Genomic DNA, 10,849 nt, shown 5'->3' on the forward strand with positions numbered 1-10,849 from the left:
ATTAGGAAATCTATTAATATAAATTGTTAATAGTGCTAAGGAGAAAAGTCATAGAATCATTTCTACAGAATCAGAAGTCATTTGACATCATTTACTATTCAGTCATGTTAACAATACTCAATTAAAAAAGGAAAAGAAGTAGTTTATTTTTTATTTAATAGGAAAATTTAGAGGTTTTTAGTAAGACTGTCTTAAAGTAAAAAATAAAAATAAAAGAGCTGGGAACGTAGCTCAAAAGTAGAATGTCTGCCTACTATTTGCAAGGGTCCCTGGGTTCAATCCCCTGTATGAAAAAAAAAATGTAAAGTTAAAAGGGTAGGTGAAAAGCTTGGTAACACAACTTATAAAAATCAGATATCCTTAATGTATGAAACATTCTGAAGAAAAAGACTAGACCAATTGCATAGAAAAATGAATGAAAATATGGACAGAAATGTAACCAAAAAAGTTACACAAGTGTCTTATTAAAGGTATAAGAAGTTGCTCAGATTTACTCATAATTAGAGGAATGCAATTACAAGCATATCTACAATTGTCAACTTGTCATCTATCAGACTGGCAACAATCCAAAGGGATAACAGCACACTCAAGTAGGCTGTCACACAGAAACAAGAACTTGCTTACATTTCAGATGAAGGTCAAATGATACAGTCCATCCCATAGAATATTGGCAAAAATACCAAAAAAAAGAAATATGCATGCATAAGATAATTGAATGTTGTTCTGTTTGTGATAATAAAAATTGCAAACAGATATTCCTACATAATGAATTGGTAAAATGAGCCTCAGTAAGTTCATACCATAGATTCTTTTATGCAGATTTAAAAAAGAATAAGGAACCTCTCTCTGCAGTGGTGTGGAATGATCTCTAGGATATGTTAAGAGAAAAAAAGCAAAGCAAAGAAAGTGTTTATGGCATGCTATCATTCACCTAATAAATTTGGAGTGGTACAAATATAAACACATTTTTGCTTCCATTTTAAAAATGAATTATATACCAAAAAATGTAAAAAAAAAAGAAAAGAAAAAAATATGACTTGTGAGGGAAGGAATAGTATGTAGAGAGCAGAAATAAAAACCAGAATTTTGTAACTATATCTTTTCAGTACAGAAGTCTTTCATGTCTTCAAAACACAATGATTTAATTATACATTCTTTGTGAGAATATTCTGTACTCTAAGGACATGAAGTTGTGAAAAAAGTTTTTGGTTTTTTACTGTTGTTGTTTGATGAGCATATTGGAAGTGTCATTGTTATTGGTATTGTTATTCCAAAGCACATGCATATATATGGGATAAAACAAAAGAAAAATTGTGTAGATGTACCTTAGGTAAAGCAAAATAAAAATTCTTCATTCCTGAACTTGAATCTGAGTTCATAATGGCTTTATCTTAAGAAGAATAAAAATATTTCCTTCCTGTTTTGTTTAAAAAGGCCTCAAAACAAGGACTACTCAATAGCAATAAGAACCCCTGAGCACCTAGGTTCTACTTTCAGATACTATTTCTCACCAAAAGGAAAATGCCTAGAAAACTGGAAACATTTTGGAGATTGGCAAATTCCAGACCTGAGCAGAAAATATCTGAATTGGGCCTGGATAGTGTTGTGTAGCACAAAGTGAAGAAATCATATAAGAGTGACTATGGATGTCAAGGGATAAGATAAGATCACTTTGGGGTCAATAAGAATAATTACAATGAGTTGAAACACTTAAAATAGATTTAAATCTATCAGTTTATTATGATGCTGAAAAAGGCTGAAAAAGAAAAATAAGACCAAACGTGAAACAACCTTTGCTGGTCACCTTTTGAAGACACTAGAGATCTAACTTATTATTTTGAAAATGATAGAGAACAAATAAAGAAATCAACATTTGTCTTAATCATCCTATACAAGCTGTATTTCAGGGACATCAAGCACTGATGAAGGGAAGTCTCTTTATAGAGGTATTCCAGCTAATCAAGGAAGGCAGAAAGCAGGATATCATTGTTTTGCATCGTCCAGTGAAATAGTGGACCTAGGTTATGATCGCCAATAGCTGTTCATTGCCCCTGAAGTATCCTGGACAAATGAGTCCGATTTTGATCAAGACTTTGGATCTAATGCCAAATCTCTAGCGAATCACAATGGGAAAGAAGATCATGTTACATGATTCCATGGAGATGCAAAGAGCTCATTCTAGACCAAGGAAAATGCTGTATGACACATTGAGGTAGGAGCTTAGGAACATCTAGACGGCAGAGGCAGGATACAAGAAAAGTGCGGTTGGAGTACAAGATGCAGAGATGAGTCTTCCTGTCCCTGTTTACAGGACTCTCATTACCATGAAGACTGCTGCTGAGGGGTTATTCCCCGTGGCAACTCTCACCACAGGCTCTACGTTTAAGTTAGGTGAAAATAAAGTAACCAATGGGAACAAATGGAGCAAAGTCTTCAATCAGGTCTGTAGGGAGAGGAGAAGGTGGCACAGCTCTGCATATAAGACCAGACTAGTTCCAGACGTCAGGGCCTTGACCCATTCTCTCTAGCTAGGCCCACTCCACTCTACTCTATGGGGTGTTACTTTTACTTTTCATAAATCTATGTGCTGCTCTTAGAGAACACACAGATGAGGATGGTGGGAACCCAAGGTTAAGAAAATAATTCTATAAAATGGGTCTACTGTGCTGACCCCCCACATGCTTTCTTTTTTCCAAGAAACTGATAGATTTAAATATATTTTAAGCATTTTAATTCATTGTAATTATTCTTATAGATTTAAATATATTTTAAGCATTTTAATTCATTGTAATTATTCTTATTGACCCCCAAAGTGATCTTATTCTATCTCTTGACATCCATCATCACCCTTATATGATTTCTTCACTTTCTGCTACACAAGATGATTTACCTGAAGCCCTCCCTGGCTGAGCTGGGAAGGCTATGTCACTTTCTTCAGCAAACTCCCAGTTACCTGCAGGAGACATGCAGGCCCAAGATAGCGTCAGTGAGAGGAACCTAGGTTACCTGAAGTGGGGAGACTTTTGAAGCTCTGGGAGGTAAGGCTCCTCCTAACCATAAAATCTGTAAGAATATGGGGTTAAGAATCCAATTAAGATTGGTCAGCATGGGCCAAGGTGACCTGGACTTGTCATGGCAGTGGGGACTTGAGAGTCCTATATCATCTTGCTGTCAGTCAAAAGCCAAGAGGTGGACGTGGGTGAGACTCTCTGGAAACCTCTCTAGGATCCCCCATAAATCTCGAGGGCAGAGAAGACATGCTGTCCTCTTCTCTGAGGGGAACCCTTCTCTCCCTTGAGAATGTCCTCTTTTCCTTTTTTCTATCCCTTCAATAAACTCATTCCTATAACTCTGAGGGACTTCTCTGAAATCTTTCTGACTTGATTGCAAGAATTGGAGTTTGAAGTGGTCAGCCTTCACACTACCTCCGTTGCTCGGAGGGCCCCGTCTTTGTAACACTGCCTGTTATTTTCACATATCTCGCTCAACTCTTTATTCAGGTTGTCAAGATCCCAAGTGGACACTCTAATGGTATCAACATGATTGATTGTGTCAACAAATAAATTCCAAAAAGAAAGGAAAAAAAGTGAAGGAAAGGAGAGAGGAAGGGAAATGTAATTTGGGGTGATCTGTATATTTGATTTTGGAGATGTCTGTATCAAGACAGCCTAACTCATAATAAAAATAATTCGAGGAATTGAGTTTGTCGGATAGAACATTCCTCCAGTCTCCTGATAGCACAGTCAAGTTCTAAGTCCACAATACCTTAGGATTCAAATTAAACGCCAGATGAAATTAATTTGGCAAGCAGAACACGGACTGGGTGGCTTTCCTTTCTGGAGCAGACGTGACAGCTCTCTCCGTGTCTTACTGGCATCTGTTAAAATGAGCTGCACAAGCCAGAAGCTGTTACTGTATCGAGTTGCTCTTAGTGGTGCCATCCGCTGAAAATGCTCTGTTTCAGGGAGTGTATCATTCTATTTCAGAGTATGTCGGGGTTTTCAACTCAGGTTTAACTGATATCCAATGTGTGGCAAACAGGGTGTTGACCCAGGGGCTGTAAGTGCTTTCTCTCTCTGTCTGTGACAGAGAGAGAAAGCACTTAGCCGTGTGTGCCTTGCATTTGCCCCACCAGTTCATGGAGACATTTCTATGCACCAGGCCCTAAAATAAGCTCCGGGGACACATGGGGGATTAACCCTCCATGAATCTTAGGGTAGCTTCAGGGGAGACTGGATCTATGTCTGAACCCAGACTGCCTTCTGGCCACTTTTGGACCTTCTGCAGGATGAGATGGAACCCAAGGTCTCCTAGGTGCAGGGCAAGCATTCTACAAATGAAACTGAGATTTATTCTTAGAATCTTTTACTCATTCTGCTATATTTTAGAACTTTGGTTTGTTATGCACTTTCTCTCTCCTTAATAATATTCGTGTGTTAGAATAATCCAACAAATGATTCCACAGTCTTAGAAGTTTAGCACGCAAAATCTTGCCTGTGCCACTGGTCGGTGTGAGTCTCTGACTGACACTCATTGAGAAACCCAGGTTTTATAGCTCTATCCTTCTGTAAGTCCCCTCTGTCATTTGAACTGTACAAAGAAGCGGGGTATGGAGGGCCATGCCAAGTATTAAGGGCCAAGTCTGAAAATGTTGTGCATCCTTCTGTCCACATCCCAAGGGCCAGAACTTTGTCTTAGAAGGCCACCCCTGGCTGAAAGGAGACCAAGAAATGTCTGTCTCTTGGTTATTTTTTTCTGCATCTGCCTCCACTTCTATCCACTGCTCTCTTCAACTCTGTCAGTGCCTCAGAAGATCTACCCTGTGGTTGACATCACCCAGGTCTCTCATTTTTTTTTTTTTTTTGCTTCCAGATAGGGTCAGTGTGGGAGGCACAGAGGGCAGACTGCAGAGCTAGAGTCTAGAGTGTTAATACCTTGCTCCCTCCTTACATTTGTCTGGGTTTGGCCTTCATAGTGCCTGGGGTATGGGGTCTGACTGGAGAAGGGTTCTCATGCCTGTGATCGGCCTGGGGGGTTCAAAGCTCCTGGTGCCTGAAGAGCTAAGGAGCTAGCCAGCGGGGGGTATGGTGACACCTAGAACAGAGAGAGAATGATTGCAAGTTCAAGGCTAGCCTGGGCAACTTAGCAAGACCTTGTCTCAAAATAAAAAAATAAAAAGAGCTGAGCTCATTTGTGATATTTGACAGCCGACAGCATTTAGGCTTCCTTGTCTGAAATAACAGGATTTTTAGCAGCAGCACGTCTCACCCAGCTATCTGGAGAAAGACTCAAGGGTAAAACATGTCCTTGGTGCTAACTTTCAGATGATGATGAATGCAAGTAAAACACCTCTGGTGCTTTGTGAAAGGACCCTCTCCCCAACAGCTCCTGAGCTCTTGTTTTTTGTTGTTGTTGTTGTTGTTGTTTAGTTTTGTTTTCAGGATGGGATGGAACCCAGGGCCTCATGGAAGGATCTATCACTGAGCTATATCCCCAGCTCTTTTTACTTTTTATTTTCAGTTGCCCAGGCTAGCCTTGAACTAGGTACCACCGTACCCCGCTGGCTCTGCTCTTTGTTCTCTCCAGTTAGGAAGGCTTTCATTTGCCCTTCCTGCCCTAGAAGTCCCTTGTGTGTAAGTAATAGACTTGCTTTAAAACTATTTTGGCTTTTGTGCTACAATTTGAGTATGTCCCCCCAAAGTTTGTGAGTTGGAAACTTGGTCCCCAACGTAATAATGTTGGAAAAGGAAATATCTGGGTGTATATTGGGTCGTGAGGACTCTGCCCTCACAAATGTATTAATCTTTTCATGGATTCGTGGGTTATCAAGGGAGTGAGTTGGTTCTCTTGAGAGTGCGTCTGTAATAAAAACCAGCTGGACCATCTCTCAGGGTCCTTCTTGTCATGTGATGCCCTGTGTTGTCTTGGGAACCTACAGGGCATTCCCACTAGCAAGAAGGCCCTCACCAGATGCGGATGCCATTCTCTTATAGACTTCCCAGCTTCCAGAACTGTGACCTAAATAGACCTCTATTCTTTACAAGTCACCCAATCTCTGGCATTCTGTAATAGCACAGAAAATGGACTAAGACAATGAAGAAATATCATTGGTCTCAATGTATAACCTATTAATTGGGAAGGGTCCATCTCTTATTTGTGGGATGGTCACAAAACAGGCCATGTCATCTAATAAGGATTGGTAATCTAGAGGTGTTACTGGCTTTCTATTCTTGCTCATACCTAAGTTTCTCTTATGGTTTAGATATATAACGTCTCCCAAGGTCTTCTGGGTTCACAGGTAGGACTTTGGGGAAGTAATCGGATCATGAGATTACATGATCACATCAGGAGATTAATCCATTGATGGTTGCATGGACAACTGGGAGGTGGAACTTAGTTGGAGGAAGTAGATCAGTGGGGGCATGCGGTGGAAGTGTCCCCCCACCCCTTGGCTCCTTCCTCTTTCTTTGCCTTCAAGACACCGTGAACACAGAGCAGCTTTCCTTGGTCATGCCCTTCCCTTTGCCTTAGAGTCAGCTGGCCTTGGGTTGAATCCTCTGAACCATGATCCAAAAGACTTTTTTCCTCCCCTAACTTGTCCTTGTCAGGTACTGTGGTCATAGAATTGCACAGCACAGTACCTGACATTCCTTATTAATTGTCTTAATCCCTTCCATGCCTCTGAATATAGTCCTTTTATTAAAGTTTCTTGAAGATTCTGTTCCTGCAAGGATTTTGATTGGCACCAGAAGAAGATGAAACAGGTTTAGTGAACATTTGTTAACTTGTTGTCACATTATATATAAATTTTATCTTCACTTTCAGCAGATGTGGATATATATGTTTCACATCATTTAGTGCATGTATGTATATGCATGTGTGTAAATTTAATAGAGAAGGATCTTTATCAAACAGTTGAGGCTGAAGTGTCATTTTGCTTTAAAACATTTTTGGGATTAGGATGGCATTTGGACATGTATTGAGATAGAGGCTACTCATGTGCTATTGGGCTTTAGCTAATAGGAAACAAACACGTTTGAATAAATCTTCAGTGTAGTCCCTGTATGAATCAGCTTTGAGTTATTACAATGATGTACCTGAGGCAATTAATTTATAAAGTGAAAAGGTTTGTGTTTTTCATGGTTCTGGAGATTTCGGTCCAAGATTCATTGCTGTGGGCACTGGATGGCATTGGCAGGGAGAATGTGGCAGAGCAAACTGCTTATATCAGAGGTCAGGAAGCAGAGAGAGAGGGGAGAGAGAAAGAGCGCATGGTCCGGGGTTTCATAACCCCATTGGGGGCACACCCGCAGTGACCTATGGACCTCCCATTAGGCCCCGCCTCCTAAAGGTCTCATCACCTCCCAATAGCATCATTTAGAACTAAACTTTTACACATGGACCTTTGTGGGGATGCTATCCATTTTCAAATCACAGCAGGCCCCAATGAGCATTAGTGTGCAAGTCTGTAACAATCAGCTTGCAAACTAGACACACCCCTTCTACTCACCCTGCTGTGACACATATGGCTGTCTGTGTCCTAAGATCTGCCAATGCTGAGAACAGGCTCTGTTCAATCAAGGGGGAAGGAGCTAAAGAAAGTGGGGAGAAAGGCCTGCCTTCCCACAGAGCTGCTTGGAATTCAGTAAATGACCTCCCTGCCTATATCTTACTTAGTTACTGCATTGAAATTAGGCCACTGAAACTTCTGTATGTATCCTTTATTTGATTTCATATCAAGCATCCCCTCTACATTGAAGGGCATTTTTCAAATTCCCATAAAGTTTGTGGACAAGAATCTCTGAGGAGGTTTTGCGATCTCTGTTCCTGATTTGTGTGCTCTTGCTGGCTTGCAGCTCTTTCCAGGATCTCTGGTGTTAAATTAATAACAACTGATGTGGAGCTGACAGGTAGGAGAAGATGGAGAGGATCATGATATTAAAAAAAAATCTCAATCTATTATGTAGCACAGAGTGCAACACTTTGTCAGGTTTTGCCTGTAGGTATCTTAATTTTACTTAAATATTTTGCTCACATCTTTTTAACCCAGAGGAGGAAAACAGCCCTCAGCATCTCTCTAGCTGACTTTGTAGCATGTGTGTTAATGTGATACAGAATACCAGACTTTGCCGGTTGCTTGGGATTATTTGGAAAGGCAGTGGATAACTTAAAAAGGATAACAATACTTTTGGGGTGTAGAAATTGTCTCTATCTCACTTGAAGTCATAAGGCAAAATATTTTGGATATAAATATAAACATACATTTTCTCATAAACAGAGAGAGCTATCACTGTCTCAAAATTAGAATGCTCCTTGTAAGTATTTTAGCAATTGCAAATCATCTGCCAAGAATTCCTTGGAAATGATACTTAGCAAGTATTTAGAATATTGAAAGAATACTTTTGCAATTTTTAACTGCATGCATTCCATCTAGTTTAAATATTAAATTGCAATGTAATATTTCTTTCAAAATATTTACTATGAAAAATTTCAAACGTACCCACAAATTGAGTGAATAACATAATGAACCCCAGTTTCAACAATTATAAAAATTTTTTAAAGGAGGTGTTACTTCTAAAAAGAGATTTAGAAATTAATGAATTAGATGATGTCTGAAGATCCCACAATTTTATCTTATAGGCAACATAAGGGGCAGCTTTCCCCAAAAACTTTTTTTTCTTTTTAATTGATAATTATTTTACTTACTTACAAGGTACCCTGTGATAATTCAATGTATGTATACATGTCTAATGATCAAATCAGGGTAATTAGCATTTCTACCTCCATATACTTTTTTTTAATTGGTTGTTCGCAACATTACAAAGCTCTTGACATATCATATTTCATATATTAGATACAAGTGGGTTATGAACTCCCAATTTTTACCCCAAATGCAGATTGCAGAATCATGTCAGTTACACATCCACAATTTTACATAATGCCATATTAGTAACTGTTGTATTCTGATATCTTTCCTATCCCCTACTATCCCCCCTTCTTTTCCCTCCCATCTTCTCTCTCTACCCCATCTACTGTAATTCATTACTCTCCTTGTTTATTTTCCCATTCCCCTCACAACCTCTTATATATAATTTTGTATAGCAATGAGGGTCTCCCTTAATTTCCATGCAATTTCCCTTTTCTCTTTCTTTCCCTCCCATCTCATGTCTCTGTTTAATGTTAATCTTTTCTTCCTGTTCTTCCTCCCTGCTCTGTTCATAGTTGCTCTCATTATATCAAAGAAGACATTTGGTATTTGTTTTTTAGGGGTTGGCTAGCTTCACTAAGCATAATCTGCTCTAGTGCCATCCATTTCCCTGCAAGTTCCATGATTTTGTCATTTTTAGTGCTGCATAATACTCCATGGTGTATAAATGTCACATTTTTTTAATCCATTCATCTATTGAAGGGCATCTGGGTTGGTTCCACAGTCTAGCTATTGTGAATTGTGCTGCTATGAACATCGATGTGGCAATATCCCTGTAGTACGCTCTTTTAAGGTCTTCAGGGAATAGTCTGAGAAGGCCAATAGCTGGGTCAAATGGTGATTCCATTCCCAGCTTTCCCAGGAATCTCCATACTGCTTTCCAAATTGGCCACACCAATTTGCAGTCCCACCAGCAATGTACAAGTGTACCCTTTTCTCCACATCCTCGCCAGCACTTGTTGTTGTTTGACTTCATAGTGGCTGCCAATCTTATTGGAGTGAGATGATATCTTAGGGTGGTTTTGATTTGCATTTCTCTGACTGCTAGAGATGGTGAGCATTTTTCATGTACTTGTTGATTGATTGTATATCCTCCTCTGAGAAGTGTCTGTTCAGGTCCTTGGCCCATTTGTTGATTGGGTTATTTGTTATCTTATTGTCTAATTTTTTTGAGTTCTTTGTATACTCTGGATATTAGGGCTCTATCTGAAGTGTGAGGAGTAAAAATTTGTTCCCATGATGTAGGCTCCCTATTTACCTCTCTTATTGTTGCTCTTGCTGAGAAAAAACTTTTTAGTTTAAGTAAGTCCCATTTGTTGATTCTTGTTATTAACTCTTGTGCTATGGGTGTCCTATTAAGGAATTTAGAGCCTGACCCCACAATACGTAGATTGGAGCCAACTTTTTCTTCTAACAGACACAGAATCTCTGATTTGATATCAAGCTCTGCATGGAGAAAGGGATTCAGTTTCATTTTGTTGCATATGGATTTCTAGTTTTCCCAACACCATTTGTTGAAGATGCTATCCTTCATCCATTGCATGCTTTTAGCCCCTTTATCAAATATAAGATAGTTGTAACTTTGTGATTAGTCTCTGTGTCCTCTATTCTATACCATTGGTCCACCCCCCTGTTTTGGTACAAGTACCATGCTGTTTTTGTCACTATTGCTCTGTAATATAGTTTGAAATCTGGTATTGCTATACTGCCTGATTCACACTTCCTGCTTAGAATTGCTTTTGCTATTCTGGGTCTTTTATTTTTCCATATGAATTTCATGATTGCTTTATCTATTTCTACAAGAAATGCCGTTGGGATTTTGATTGGCATTGCATTAAACCTATAGAGAACTTTTGGTAATATCGCCATTTTGATAATGTTAGTTCTGCCTATCCATGAACAGGGTATATTTTTCCATCTTCTAAGATCTTCTTCTACTTCTCTCTTTAGGGTTCTGTAGTTTTCATTGTATAAATCTTTCACCTCTTTTGTTAGGTTGATTCCCAAGTATTTTATTTTTTTTGAGGATATTGTGAATGGAGTGTTTTTCCTCATTTCCGTTTCAGAAGTTTTGTTGCTGATATACAGAAATGCCTTTGATTTATGTGTGTTGATTTTATATCCTGCCACTTTGCTGAATTC

This window comes from Ictidomys tridecemlineatus, chromosome 8, assembly GCF_052094955.1.
Source record: "Ictidomys tridecemlineatus isolate mIctTri1 chromosome 8, mIctTri1.hap1, whole genome shotgun sequence".
Taxonomy (NCBI): Eukaryota; Metazoa; Chordata; class Mammalia; order Rodentia; family Sciuridae; genus Ictidomys; species Ictidomys tridecemlineatus.